At 40.8% G+C, this 16245-nt stretch overlaps 1 protein-coding gene across 2 annotated transcripts in view; it reads left to right on the top strand.

The window, feature by feature from the left end:
• The first annotated feature begins 15094 nt into the window (after positions 1–15094).
• LOC126456933 (H/ACA ribonucleoprotein complex non-core subunit NAF1) overlaps positions 15095–16245 on the top strand; it is a 37824-nt gene continuing 36673 nt past the window's right edge. Inside the window, exon 1 of one of the 2 annotated variants that reach the window (XM_050092866.1) lies at positions 15095–15235. The gene's annotated coding sequence lies outside the window, so the exon portion shown is untranslated. Of the gene's footprint in view, positions 15243–16245 lie in introns of both variants that reach the window. The other variant, XM_050092869.1, reaches the window with a different exon arrangement.

Genomic DNA, 16245 nt, shown 5'->3' with positions numbered 1-16245 from the left:
GGAAGCTGTAACACAAGACATGCTCGCTGCACTGTGGGAACAATTTGAATATCAAATTGGCATATACTTATGAAAGGTATGAAAAAACTTTTTAAGTTTCCCCATCATCAAAAAACAAAAATCCTTTTATATGTGTATTAGTTTCAGAAATATAGGTGTGGCAAATCGGATGATTCTTTTTGATAGACTCTGTACTATAACCTGTGTTGATATCTGAAAACTTGAACCTCATGTATCTGTTAACATTGTAAGCCTCATGATCATTTACTGTATTACTCTGACACATTCCACATTCTAGAAATACACTCACATCAAGGTTCGATGGAACTCGAAAATAAATAAAGTTGAAAATACTCATCTTCGTTTTCGATGAATTTTGACACTGCAGTGGCTGTAAAAGGAATGGTGTCTGCTCCACTGAAATTGTAGCAACTTCCTGAGTTCTTCACAGGGTAGCTAATGATTTGCTATGCCAAGAAATATGTCTAGTAATCAGGATGATATGAAGTTTCACTTTTACAATTAAATATTTATTGCTTTGAGTAGCACAAATTTGACACACAAAACTGTTACAAAACCGACTTTCTCATGGTTAATTCGCCACTGCTTGTATATTGTTCCAATAATTATAGGTGATGTCATCCATTGTTACAGACAGAAAACTGGAGGATTTCGACGAAAATCATGTTGGTATTCAGAAACTGATATCAGAATATCAAGCATCAATTAGTTTCTAACAAGCTGCAGCAATAATTTAGCTTGACTCTTAGTTTTTTCATACTGAAATTTACAAAATAAGTTCACAAATGATGAGTTTTACAAAATCACTTATATCATAAAAGTTATTTGTTGGAATATGTACATAAGATCTTTACATAAATACAAATGAGAAGCTAGTTTCATGTCTCGTGGAAAGTATTCTAAAATTACAAAATGAGAATTGCTTATAGTTTATGTTTAAGTATCGATTAGTACCAGTCAAACCAGAGTGGAGATGTTCTTACATTCGATAAATCTGAAATGAAATTAGTAACTAAGTATGAGGCAGTGTAATAAGTTGAATTTTAAAATGACGAGATAAATGAAATAAGCATTTTACAAATTTCATGTAAGTTTGTAAATGTGGCAGCCTGACATCTGAGATCTCCACATTATGTCATACTTATCTTAACAATGATATACTGGTACGTTTCAGATTTCAACACCCTGCATGCAAGTCTTCTAGACAGATACCTTAAGCTCAATAACCAGTTCAATGCTGTATGATATGTCACCAGTTTAAACATTTTACCCTACAATAGCGGCAGAAAGGCCACTTCACACTGGCTGTCATGTCATGTCACATCGCATCCCATCAAAATATTCTGCAATGCATTTCAAATGGTGGCATCCACATTAGCCCTCCCTTTTCATCACGTCACATCACTGCTCCATCAAGGTTTCTTGGAAAGAAAGTTTTGATGGTTGTCATAGTCAATTTATTGTTGATCACATGACCCACTGAGCACATACAATACACACCATTTGCAGATCTTCGTATTTCGTTTAGTCGTAGTTTTCGTGATTGATATTAGTTATTTGTTGTTCACTATTTGTTATAAATCATTTTGTTTCATTGTTTCTTTTATTAAAATTTATAATAAATGATGAAAGATTAATTGAAGTAGTGGGGTAGTAGTCTAAATTGTGCAACACGAACGTATTAAACCACTTGCCCTCTTTATAAAGCGAATTTTTATACAAACCAGTAGTGCATTTAATATTTTACAATGAAATGAATTAGAATGTGGTTGCATTATGAAGTGAAAAAAGGACTGTGGGCAGAATCAGACTGATTAGTACATGAATTTATTTTAATTTTGTCAGGCATGGACTGAAACCTTCAGACACTCCAAGTTGTTTCTTTAAATATGTGTTTGTGGCAGGCTTATTTATTGTTAAGTAGCTTTGTGAACTGTGTGTGAACAGTTTTGCAAGCATCCATGGTAAATATCTATGTGGATTCACTAGCTAACCCCAGCACAAATAAGGCACTTTAACTATTAAAAGTCAAATACAAGATCTCAGGAAAACTTATAAATCTCGAAGAGAATGATATTGAGGTAGATCAGACCACTGTACAAAAATTTTCACTGGCCTACCAACTAAACTTAACTTTAAACAAACCAAGTTTTTGCAGGATGTGATGGCAGCTACAACACTGTGTTCCTTTTAGTAATTCTGGCTGTAATTTGATGTAAAAAATGAAACAAGCTGGCACATCAGTTTTCTAAAGTACAGGGTTATTACAAATGATTGAAGCGATTTCACAGCTCTACAATAACTTTATTATTTGAGATTTTCACAATGCTTTGCACACACATACAAAAACTCAAAAAGTTTTTTTAGGCATTCACAAATGTTCGATATGTGCCCTTTTAGTGATTCAGCAGACATCAAGCCGATAATCAAGTTCCTCCCACACTCGGTGCAGCATGTGCCCATCGATGAGTTCGAAAGCATCGTTGATGCGAGCTCGCAGTTCTGACACATTTCTGGGTAGAGGAGGTTTAAACACTGAATCTTTCACATAACCCCACAGAAAGAAATCACATGGGGTTAAGTCGGGAGAGCGTGGAGGCCATGACATGAATTGCTGATCATGATCTCCACCACGACCGATCCATCGGTTTTCCAATCCCCTGTTTAAGAAATGCCGAACATCATGATGGAAGTGCAGTGGAGCACCATCCTGTTGAAAGATGAAGTCGGCGCTGTCGGTCTCCAGTTGTGGCATGAGCCAATTTTCCAGCATGTCCAGATACACGTGTCCTGTAACGTTTTTTTCGCAGAAGAAAAAGGGGCCGTAAACTTTAAACCGTGAGATTGCACAAAACACGTTAACTTTTGGTGAATTGCGAATTTGCTGCACGAATGCGTGAGGATTCTCTACCGCCCAGATTCGCACATTGTGTCTATTCACTTCACCATTAAGAAAAAAATGTGCTTCATCACTGAAAACAAGTTTCGCACTGAACGCATCCTCTTCCATGAGCTGTTGCAACCGCGCCGAAAATTCAAAGTGTTTGACTTTGTCGTCGGGTGTCAGGGCTTGTAGCAATTGTAAATGGTAAGGCTTCTGCTTTAGCCTTTTCCGTAAGATTTTCCAAACCGTCGGCCGTGGTACGTTTAGCTCCCTGCTTGCTTTATTCGTCGACTTCCGCGGGCTACGCGTGAAACTTGCCCGCACGCGTTCAACCGTTTCTGCGCTCACTGCAGGCCGACCCGTTGATTTCCCCTTACAGATGCATCCAGAAGCTTTAAACTGCGCATACCATCGCCGAATGGAGTTAGCAGTTGGTGGATCTTTGTTGAACTTCGTCCTGAAGTGTCGTGGCACTGTTATGACTGACTGATGTGAGTGCATTTCAAACACGACAAACGCTTTCTCGGCTCCTGTCGCCATTTTGTCTCACTGCGCTCTCGAGCGCTCTGGCGGCAGAAACCTGAAGTGCGGCTTCAGCCGAACAAAACTTTATGAGTTTTTCTACGTATCTGTAGTGTGTCGTGACCATATGTCAATGAATGGAGCTACAGTGAATTTATGAAATCGCTTCAATCATTTGTAATAGCCCAGTATAAGTTGCAGATTTGTTATTCATCAGATCCACACTCTTTTTTGTGTTATTTTGCACTTATATCTTCTTTCCCTAATACACAGGATATCCTTGCAAGCTGCAAACCATTTGATTCTAATAAATATCATTTTCGTACAAACGTGCACTTCAGCATTCGCACATATAAGCTACGGTATTGCGTACTAATCGCGTAAACTAAGTTGATTCTTGGCGCAGTGACTGATGGAAGCGATCGTAAATGCATTTCCCATATATACCTGCTCCTAGTGGCCACCACGCCAGATGTTAACTTAGTTTGTGTGAGTAATATGTGCACTTCACGCGTCAACCAGTTGAAAATCATCTTGCGAAGATCGCAATTTACGCGAAAATACAGTTGAAGACAGCAATGCGAGCAGAGATCACGTAACTTGAACTGACGTGATGTACAACGACTTGATGGACAGTCTGCGTACACCTTGATGTGATGGTGTCAAGATGTGACAGTGCCGTAATGGCCAGTGTGAAATGTCCTATATGTCATGCCATATAGGAGCATTAGCTTCTCCTTTTCTGTGATAGAATAGTTCCTCTCTGAACTATGGATTTAATTTCGAAGAATATTCTTAAAAATTTATTTTATTTACTAGCGATTCATCAAGAACATTAACACATTTAATCACACTATGTGAGTGTGGAAGTAGTTGCCAGGGAGTAACTGAAGAAATCAAAATCAAATTGCTTTTAACAAATGGGGATTTTATTCCTAAAAGCCTTTTTTTTAAGAAAGAGATTTAAAATTATAAGCAGAAAGCACCCTCTAAATATCAAGTTACAATTTATTCAGAGGCAGGACGAAACAAATTTTTGACTGTATGAGCTTTTGGGCTGGGAATCTCACCGCTCCCTTTTGACACGGCCGTAGTTACGACCACTCACCACAACCTCTGAAAGACTACACTGGTGCAAATCTGCAACACACCAGATTACTTTAAACTAAAAGTTTTAACAATTCACACAAGCACACAAACTATGCACCTCGTAGGAGGGATGGAAATGGTCCAAAACACTAAATTTAAAAAATTAACCTTGCCACCGAAGGTGCAACTTAATTTTAACTTCTAAGAAAAGCCTTGCGGTGGAAGGGTGACAACTTTATATACTAAAATGACCATTTAAATAAAAGCCCATGAAATGCAATCGTATACAAAATTATAGAAACTTGGTCAAACAAGTTAAAATGCTCTACAGTACACAGATAGCGCCTCTCATGATGATAGGAAAGATCAAAACATGTTTCAGTAATTAGGCCGTTACACTCCAAGCAATAAATTTGTTAACACACCAAATCCGACCAACATGACAGAGTCTGCTCCGAACGACAGAGAGACACTAACTGCCTAACAAATGCGAACGAGAGACAGACAAGCAAGCTGGGGACGAGACACTGACCAAGAAAACAAGTAAACTTTAACAAGAGTAAATCACCAATCACTTAACTTCTAATAAACTGCGATTTCTTGAGAAGACCTGGCGCAGCACCCCCAAATCACTCTCCTGAACCGTCCACTGCCAGCTGCTTCAACAGACGCAGGAAGGCGCCCAATCTCCCATCTTTCCTGGTCTGCACCAACCAACCGACTGCCTGGTGCTCCATCTGCGACTGCTGCTCCGTCGTGACTGCACTGCTGGTGCGTCTCCCACTCACTTCCAGACACACGACGGCGGAAATACTGGCTCGGACCCAACCATGCAGAGGAAACATGCCCACTGGCAAAACGACATCCCTGCACCAGGAAAAGACCAGGCCAAGCTCCACAAGATGGTAACTGAAGGGGCCCAGAAGCGCTCGGAGAACCAGTTACACCATGGCGTTGTAGCTCGCACAGGCAAGATTGACGTCGTGGGTTGACTCCTGTTGCTCTCGTGTCGACCGCGAAGCCACTACCCCTCGCTATATGGTGCGGCCCACTGGACTCACGTGGTGACCTCAGATGCGCCGACGCTCAAGGCGGACAAGTCATCTTGTGCCTCAGAGTGCAACCGACCAACCGATCGATCCAACCGCCAATGCCCATTGCCTGAGCAACTCGAGCAGACTGGCGGCCTAACTCGCAGACTCAGATGCAGGAACTAAGCACTGAACGGGCGAGCACTCGCTGAGTTCTCTTACTGGCGGAGTGGAAAGACTCTCATTTTGGTGGCTATAAAGGTTGATCTGAACGAAAGACATACTAGCACTCCGGACAACAGACAGACACTAACTGCCTCACAAATGCGGATGAGAGACAGACCCAGACTGCCTCAGACTGACACAGACTGACCAACTGGCGAGCTCATAGCACCCCTTAAATGCACGTGAACAGGTAACCTTTCCCCTTTCCAACCAGAGTGAGACACCAAAGCTGCGATTGACACAGCGACGCCACCGCCAGAAACGGAGGGCGACTGCTTCACACTACACGCTGCGGCATGCTCTTCAAAACAGCAATTTTTACCATGTCTCTCTCTCTACTTTCTTTAATTGTCTTGGTGCTTAAATGACCAGATGTTCTTTACTCTCTAATTCATGACTGAAAACACAGCTCTACACAAATGATTACTAGTAGTTTCACATGGTAACACAAACTCTTTTTCATAATCCAGAAATGCCAATACTGAACCGTTTATCAGCAACTCCTTTAATTTTTCAAATGCTCTTTCGCACTCTGATGCCCAATATAAATTTATACCTTTCTTTAATATGTTCTTGGAACTCACACTACATGCACACATCCTGGGAAAATTTCCTACAATTTGCTTACCCCAAAAACGATTGTAATTACTTGTATGTCTGAGGCGATGGAAAACTCTGCGCAGTGTTAACCAATCTTAGATCTGTTTATACTCCATCTTGGTTAATTATATGCCTCAATCAATTTACTTCTTGTAGTGCAAAATAACACTTCTCTTTGCTAAGAGTTAGTTGTGCTGCACTTAATCTCTAAAAAAGCTCCATCAACAATAGTACATGTTCTTTCATATGTTTCACAAACACAAGAATAATGCACACATAAAGCATACACTGTTTCGGATTCAAACACCTCAAAACTCCTTTGAACAAACGCTAAAATGTTACTGGTGTATTTTTCAAATGAAACGACATACACCAACACTGGTAGTGACTCAAAGTATCAGCAAATGGAGTTTTTGGTCAGTTCCCCTGTACTACTTACAGTTGATGATCGCCACTCTGTATATCTATATGGAAAAATACCTGTAGTGGCCCAAGTTGTCCAGAGTTTACATTATATTCGATATGGGACATGCGTCATGTAGCTGTTGAGGTAACTGTAGTTACAGCAGAGTCGATATATCTTCCTTCTGTCTCAGCTTTTTTTCGTTACTATCACTTCAGGTGCACAAAATAGTCTGGTAATCTCCTCAACAGTACTATTGCGCAATTGTTCATTAATGAATTCCTCCTTCACTTGCTGTAGGTGACAGGGCACCTAATCTGGCTTATGGTACACAGGTGGTTAATTCACAGTTGAAATTCTGTGTTGTGTTATTGCGGTACCTGATAACAACCGTTGAAGATTAAATGGGATCTTAAATTGTAACAGTAATTCCTCCATCACTACTCTTTCTGTTTCTTTTAAATGCTTCACCTTCCTGCATAATCCAGTTTCACTGGTGGTTTACTTATGGCTGGGGTTTAAATTTGTATAGCCTAGATCATCTTTGCCTATAAAATGTAAATTAGCGACTAACAATTTTTTTATGTCAAATCTATGCCTTTGGTCCCAGAATTATTAATACAGATGGGCACCACCTCCTCACGGCCTATTCCACATATCAGCATCTACATCTACATCTGTATTCTGCAAACCATCGTGAGGTGCATGGCAGAGGGTGTGTCCCATCCTACCAGTTATTAGGGTTTCTTCCTGTTCCATTCATGTATGGAGCTTGGGAAGAATAATTGTCTGAATGGCTTTGTGCTTGCAGTTATTATTAGAATCTTGTCTTCATGGCTCCTATGTAAGCAATATGCATGGGCTTCTAGTACATTCCTAAAGTAATCATTCAAAGCCTGTTCTTAAAACTTTGTTAATAGGCCTTCCCAGTATAGGATACGTCTGTCTTCAACAGTCTTCCATTTCAGTTCCTTCAGTATCTCTGTGACCCTCTCCCATGGATTAAACAAACCCTTCTGTGTTTCTGTTCAATATCCCCTGATAGGCCTATCTGGTATGAGTCCCACACACATGAGCAATATTTTAGAACTGGTCACATGAGTGATCTGTAAACAATCTTCTTTGTAGATTGCTTGCACTTCCCCAGTATTCTACCAACAAGCTGAAGTCTGCCACCTGGTTTAACTACAACTGGACCTACGTGATCATTCCATTTCATGTCCCTATAAAATGTTACATCCAAGTAATTGTATGAGCTGGCTGATTCCAACACCGACTCCTCGATATTACAATTATAAGATACTACGTTATTTCGTTTTGTGAAGTGCACAGTTTTACATTTCAGAACATTTAAAGCAAGTTGCCAATCTCTGCACCATTTTTAAATCTTATCAAGATCTGACTTGATATTTATGCAGTTTCTTTCAGATTGTACATCATTATAGATAACTGCATCATTTGCAAAAAGCCTGATTTTACTATTTATATTGTCTGCAAGGTCATTAATACACAACATGAACAGCAAGGATCCCAACACACTTCCCTGGGGCACACCTGAAGTTACTTCTACATCAAACAATGACTCTCCATCCAAAATAAGATGCTGCATCTGCCCTAGCAAAATGTCCTCAAACCAGTCACAGATTTCGCTTGATACCCCATACGCTTGTACTTTTGGCAGTAAGATTAGATGTGATACTGACTCAAATGCTTTTCGGAAATCAAGAAATACAGCATCTATCTGATTGCTTTGATCCAAAGTTTTCAGCATGTTATGTGAAAAAGGTGCGAATCAGCTTTCACATTATCGATGTTTACAAAATCCATGCTGATTGGCACTAAGGTGGTCATTATGTTTAAGATACCTCATTATGTCTGAGCTCAGAATATAGTCTAAGGTTCTGCAACGAATCCATGTAAAGGACACTGGATGGTACTTTTTTTGCATGACTTCACTTCTTGTATATGGGTGCGACCTGTGCCTTTTCCAAGATCTGGACAGAGTTTTTTGTTCGAGGGATCTACAGTAGATTATAGCTAGAGGAAGGGATAACTCAGCCACAAATTAAATATAGAATCTGGTAGGGATTCCATCGAGGCCAGGAGCTTTTTTCAGTTTCAATGAATTCAGCTGTTTCTCAACACTACTCATACTAATACCGGTACTTATTTCATTCGTCTTTTCAGTGGTTTTAGGATTAAATGGGGTAATTTTCCAGGGTTTTCCTTTGTAAAGGAACATTTGAATATGGAGTTAATGCATTTCACCTTTTGCTTTGCTACCCTCAATTTCAGTTCCTGTCTTATTCTCTAGGGATTGGACACTAACTTTGGTGCCACTAGCAGACTTTACATATTGCCAGAATTTATTTGGGTTCTGTGAAACATTACTTGACAGCAGTCTGCTATGGCACCATTGCAGCCATCATGCATTTCTGGCTTGACAGCAAAATGCGTTTCATTCAGCATCTCTCTATCTATAGCCCTCTGCTTTGTTTTACACGTGTTGTGCAGCAATCTTGGTTTCTTTTGACGTTTCCGTACAGTGACTGTGTGCCATGAAGGTTCCCTCCCATTATGAACCGTTCTACTGGATACATATCTGATCAGTGCGTGGTCAACTATTCTTTTAAGCTTGAGCCAAGTTCCTCTACATGCCCCTGCCCTGTGATGAAAGTTTCAAGTTCTTCATTGACATACAACACTACTGACTTTTTACCTAGTTTATTGAACATATATATCTTTCTGCTTGGTTTATTGTCATTTGTACTTTGGTAATCATTGTTTCCACAACCATATCATGGTCACTAATACCAGATTCGATGTGGACCTCATCAAAGAGGTCAGGTCTATTTGTTGCCATGTGATCCAATATATTTTCACAGGATGTCTTATCACGCCCAGCACTAACAATTCTGTAATTTCCCAATTAATTATTGTATGATTAAAGTCTCTGGCGATGATTACAGTATGATTGGGTAACTTACATACAAGTAAACTGAGAGTTTCTCTTAAATTTTCTGATTACATTAGGAGATGAGTCTGTTGGGTGATTCAATTATCATTTTGTGCCCACCCCTGATACTGAGTCTTGCCCAAACAATCTCATATGTAGCTTCAATTTCTTCCTCAGTGGATTTGAATTTCTTTTCTATTGTAACAAATACACCCCCCCCCCCCATTTCCCATTTGCCTATCCTTTCGATGTACACTTAAATTTTCCCCAATAAACTCACTGCTATCAATTTCAGGTTTCAACAGTTTTCTGTACCTAGTGTTATGACAGCTTCACTGCTTTTCATGGGCACTTCAAATTCTGGCACTATGTTGGAAACGCTTCAGCAGTGTACCATTAGGATTTTAATATCCTCGCCTGTTGGAGGCATTTCTTTCGATCTTACACCAATACTTCTGGGTTTCCAATAGCTGTTGTTATCTGCAGTGGATGGAGAGTCACTTTTCACTTAATCTAAAAAAAAAAAAAACCCTTGTGTGCATACTACGCACACTCAGCTACCTGAGTAACAGCCGCTGATGTGTAGGACAGCACTCCTCCACACAAAATTCCAATCTTTATCTAGGTAGTTGTTTTCTCCTAAAGACCCAGCCACACATAATACATTTACAGATAGGTCTGTGCCCACACTCACCCACAGTAGTTTCGCAGTACCTTGCAGTATTTTGTCATGTAAATTGATCCTTAGTTAAATAGCATGCAGTTTAACTGATTCAGCTTTTATGAGAGATGAGCCTTGCAGCAGTAAGACACTGACAACAGTTTTCCCCAGATTGAACAACGTTCCACTGAGTTCCACCATATGTCATCCAAAGTCAATTTTAGTGTGATGCTTATTCAGAGAATCTAGCCCTAGGATTGTGCTGAACCCATCAGCTATGGACCGCAAAACTTCCATATTTTCCTGGGATAGCTTCACTCTTACCTGGAAAATTAATATCACCATACCTTGTGAATATACATCATTATGCTCAACTGCAAATTACCTATACCTTGGAGGGTTTACCACCTCTTCTGCATGAGGTCCAAACTTACTAAAGAGATATGTGCAGCTGTGTCCAGCAAAAACTTATGTTCCCGACCATTCACCACGCCAATCACGCAACATTTTACATCTGCAAGCGTTTCTGCAGCATTAAAATTTATTGAAGTGCCGCCTGGCGGACCTGAAACTTCCATTGTCATTTAACAACTGATTATTCACCTTCTAACCTTCCCATTATGCACCTTACGTTGGATACACTCTCATTCTCATTGTACGATTTTGCCACGTCTGTTACATTCTGGTTAGTGAGAGTCTCTCCATATATGGCCTGAGCGACCACAACGGTAACGATTACCATCAATAGAAAGGACATTTCTCCTTTTATGAACTTGAGTCACCGTATCTATCATTTCCAAGTTGTTGCTACACATATGGTTCCAGCTAAATCTCGAGGAGATCTCGCACTTATCTTGTGTGACACGTCGAGTAGCAATCCCCATGAAAATGCATCTAACACCCTTCGCTCTGCTTCGTATTGTCATTGTCTTTTAACTCACAGGAATTAACATCAAGTTTCCAAACCCTATAGATGAAACTCTTGACAGATTCGGTCTGCCTCTGTAATATTAAACTTCCCCCAATAGTATCTACACCAGTGTACTAGACCTCTCTTCACTTCATCAAATGACTATACATGCATTAGATTCTCGTGGTACATTACATAAGTTTTCACCTCCTCTGCCAGATATAATTTGATCATTTGCAACAATTGTTCGTCTGTCAGCAATCCAGCTTTGCAGTCTTCAAAACGTTATCTACAAACGCTAATAAATCTTCTCCTGCCTTGTCTAAAAAAGCAGCAACATGGCTACCAGTGGTTGAATATAGGACAGAAGCAGCTACACTAGATGAGTCTCTGAGCTAAGTTATATGACCGAACCGCTTCCTGAGTGGTAACCATCTGTGTTTTATCACTCAGTCATTGTAAGCCATTTGTCTAACACACAAAGAAAAACAATAAGAAAAACACAATGGGGTCAACGCAAGAACACTCAGTTCTCACTCTGCTGTTACACAATTTAATTTTTCCGAATAATCCCTAGCTGCGCCCACTCTTGCACTGCCTGGCCTGTTGCCCACATTTTCTGCGTGTGAAGAATATCACTGGGGATTCCTCTCTACAAATCACACCATGTACATCTATCAGGACGCATACCACCATCATTTTTCCCCATGTTTCATTGAAATTCAGCCACGTTTATGCCCTCATTAATCTTTACAAACTTCACTTTCAAATGAGCTTGACTTACAATCAAGGGTTGCTTCAATAAAGCACACCCACAAAAGTGGCGGTGCTTGCTTGGCTCAGCATGCAGCAACACGAGATGGCCACCACATGAAGTCAACAGGCTGGGCAGGCAACCAGGGAAGAAGTGAAGTCAGTGCCTTGGTGGTGCAGAGCTGTTTAGATCTGCTAGTAACAAACACAGAGTGGCTGAAAACTTCAGAATAACCTTGTCATACCATTAGGCGCAAGTGCAGCACCAACCAACAATTTGCAGTGGACGTGGTGGAGACTGTGAGCCAAGGAACCCTGCAAGGGGCCCAAAGTTGGCTGACGTCAGCCGGCAATAGGACCCCAGCTGGGAGGCGCCAATGGAACTCCTGGAAGCATCAGCACTAGACACAATCCATAGAGCTGTGGCTAACACGGGCAATGCTTATAATCGAGCTGAGATGAGATGATTCACTTTGGGTTGTTGGCTGCCACGGAGCACTTCTTGGTGTAGGCTGCCGTCAGTGGCAGATACTGCTTCGGGGTGCATTCAGTATTTGTGATTGCTCAGCCCAGCTTTGTTATGACAGGACGTCACTTTTGCTCACATAGAACGTGGAAGTGACGCAGTGCCAGACCCAGCTTGAAGTAATCCACATCAGCACAGTGGTGGGTCTGTTCCCACAGCACACTGCATCTACAACGTTCCAGCTCTGGTAATAGGTGCCAGGGCCCAGTGTGTGGTAACTGAGTTCACTCCTGTGTCAGAATGGAAGCTACCATCGTGACAGCTCACTGTCTTCCAGCTTCAGTAGCAGATTGTGCTAGGCAACATCTTGACTTTCCTGGCTGCAAGTTTTGGATATTGATGAGGGAGTGGAATAGCAAAAGGTATTTGGATTTCAGAATAATTGTAACATATTTTTGCATTTATTACACTGAGTGTTTCACAATAAAGTGAAAAGTGAAAATTTATTGTGACTTCAGAAATTTAAAACTAGTCTTGTCTTTAATAATATTCTTATTGTATTCTTATTGGTACAACCTGCTTCAGTAAAATGGTATAACGTTTGGTTACAGAATTAAATACAGGAATAGTTATATTTACAGGAACAAAAAGTAATGGTTCAAATGGCTCTGAGCACTATGGGACTCAACTGCTGAGGTCATTAGTCCCCTAGAACTTAGAACTAGTTAAACCTAACTAACCTAAGGACATCACAAACATCCATGCCCGAGGCAGGATTCGAACCTGCGACCGTAGCGGTCTTGCGGTTCCAGACTGCAGCGCCTTTAACCGCACGGCCACTTCGGCCGGCGAACAAAAAGTAATCTTTGAGACAAAAACTTGACATTCACTTTTACCTTCAGGGTATCACACACTGATTAGGCAGAACATTATGACCACCCACCTGTTATCGATATAAACCAGTCCAGCCCTCAGAGGCATCACCTGATAAATAATGACTGCTAGTGAGACACACACAGTGTGCACATGGTATAAGTAAGTGTGTTGGCTATACGTAGGATGGGGAGGCGTGCAGTCTATCTAAGTTTGGCCGAGGGCAGATTGTGATGGCCTGGAGGCTCGGCATGAGCATTTCAGAAACAGCATGACTTGTCGGTTGTTCGAGGAGCGCTGTGGTGAGTGTCTTCAAGACGAGGCGAATCCAAGGCGAAACTGCATCCAGACGTTGTGGGGTAGGGTAGTCACCCCTTGTTACAAGTGCCAGACATCATAGGCTGGGCAGACTGGTAAAGCAAGACAGGCAGAGAACTGTGGTGGAACTAACATCAGACTTTAAAGCTGGGCAGAGAACAAGTGTGTCTGAACACACGGAGCACCCAAAGCTTCTAATATGTGCCTACCTTCTTTATCATGCAGATTGGAGGGCGCGAATCAGTCATCTCCCAGGGCAAAACCTCCTTAACACCTGTACTGTTAGGCAGAGACAGGTTGGCAGCGGCTCCATTATGCTCTGGGGAATATTCATGTGGGCATCCATGGGTCCTCTGGAGCCTGTGCGAGGTACTATGATGTCCAAGACGTATCGTACACTGGTTGCAGACCATGTACACCCCTTTGTAACCATCATATTTCCCAATGGCAGTGGCATTTTTCAACACGATAACCCTCAGCATCACAAGGCCAGGAGTGTGATGGAGTTGTTCGAAGAACACAGATGTGAGTTCCAATTGATGCACTGGTCCCCCAACTCACCAGATCTGTACTCAAGGGATCACATCTGGGATGTCATCAGAGCTTATCGTACCCCTCCCTAGAATTTATGGGAATTGGGTTACTTGTGTGTGCAGATGTGGTGCCAAGACCACCCAGCGACCTACCAAGGCCCCATTGCTCCTATTGCTGTTATTCATGCCAAATATGGACAAACTGGCTGTTAGATAGATGGTCATAATGCTCTAGCTGATCGTTGTAAGTTTACTTTAAGTGTATCGGACATTTGTAAAGAGGCAGAAACGTAGCTCAATAGGAATTCAAAATTGGTTTCCTGATTCGAAAGTGATTTTCGGAGGTGTTTTCGTTCTCTTCCGATAGCTCTTTTAACGTTGTGTTTAATACCCACTAATGATTTCTATCAGGAATCTATTTCCGTGTCGAGTATTTTTTGTGGGAGAGGGGAAAGAGAAGTTCTGTCTTGTCTTCATTGACTGTAACGTACATTACATTAATACTTGTTCCATATATCGTGAATACAACATTTCGTAATGATGTGGAACCTGTCAGTTTAACATAAGTTTTCATTACACAATTATTTTTCTTTTTTTTCACAGTTACTACTTCACATCTAAAAATTCGTCTATTGAGCAGGCTCTCCAGCTATCAGTGGTCTCACTGTGCTAAGAGAACTTCCAGTTCCGCGTATGGAACTCTTACTGGCCTCCGAAGCGTTTAGTGCGGTGGATGTATGTGCAAGTTTTCGTTGCCTATGGAAACCCAGCTTTTATCCAGCGAACTCTATTCTCGGATTGGATAATCTTTGGCGTTGCGGAGTCGATTTTCATCTTTGATAGGTATTGGGGAAGTGGTAGGCGCTACTGTATGCGCATTTTATGATGTGATTTGGTTATGCGTGCTTTATGTGTAATAGTGTAGCATTGTGCTGCATTTCTTATTAAGTTGGAGAACTGAGACGAGCATTATCGTAATTTGGATGGAAGGCAAGTAGTACGTGTATGTACGCTTGTTTATTCAAATACACATCGATTTGCATCGTAGTGAGGACTGAAAAGAACCGATGCTCTCTAGTGTTTGTTTTTGACAGGGGATTATGAATATTGAAGGAAAATTCATACAATGTCATAGTGTTCTTGCTGTTTCAGTACAGTCCAATTCGGAGAGATTATGTTGTTTTTCAGGGTTTCGCATATGTCGCCATTACCGGTTAATACTGAATTAATGTATTGAGCGCATTTCCAAGATTCTTTCCTCGTTTTTTTTTCTTTTTTTTATATATATAATTAGTTTTCGGGTCTTGCTGTATGCTATATCTTTTTTTTATGTTTCTTATTTAAGGCATACATAACCCGACAAACATATCACTGAAGATCATTCCTCAATAGCAGTGTCTGTGTAATCTCCGTATGGAATAAAAACGCCTAAGCAGAACTTCCCCGCAAATCAAAGATTGTTTTTAAGAGACACTTTCATATTCAACGTTGGCCGTGTTATCTTACGCTTTATGTGCGTAACTCTTACATCATTGCTTATAAGGAAAGAGCCTTTGTCTAATACCTGTTTTGGTTTAGTCCCTGCGATAACTGGATAGTGAGAGATGTGGCGGTATATAGACTTGAGAAAGTTACGCGATGTCTGTTCTATTAAAGTTGAAATTTTTCTGACAACATTCTGAGCTAATTAAAATTGTAATGTTGTGACAGTACAGTTTTTCCATTACTTTTCTACATAACTTGAAGTAGGCCTTATTAGTTATGCCCCCAAGGACAGACTTAGTAAATAAGTAACTGTCATGCTTGTGGGTGCGTTTTGATGTTTGTTAGACTTATGTATGCCATAGCAACATAAAAATGTCAATGGAATGTGTCACTTCATAATTTATATATATTATACAGTATGTCATCAGGTTATTCCCTCAATGGATTTACTCATGCTGATAAGGTGATGTCTTTTGGTCTGTTCTGAAACAAAATATTCAGAGCCATTCCAAACA

The sequence above is a fragment of the Schistocerca serialis genome, chromosome 2 (assembly GCF_023864345.2).
Source record: "Schistocerca serialis cubense isolate TAMUIC-IGC-003099 chromosome 2, iqSchSeri2.2, whole genome shotgun sequence".
NCBI lineage: Eukaryota > Metazoa > Arthropoda > Insecta > Orthoptera > Acrididae > Schistocerca > Schistocerca serialis.
The sequence above is the reverse complement of the archived record's forward strand: the minus strand, read 5'-3'. Positions and strand labels throughout refer to the sequence as shown.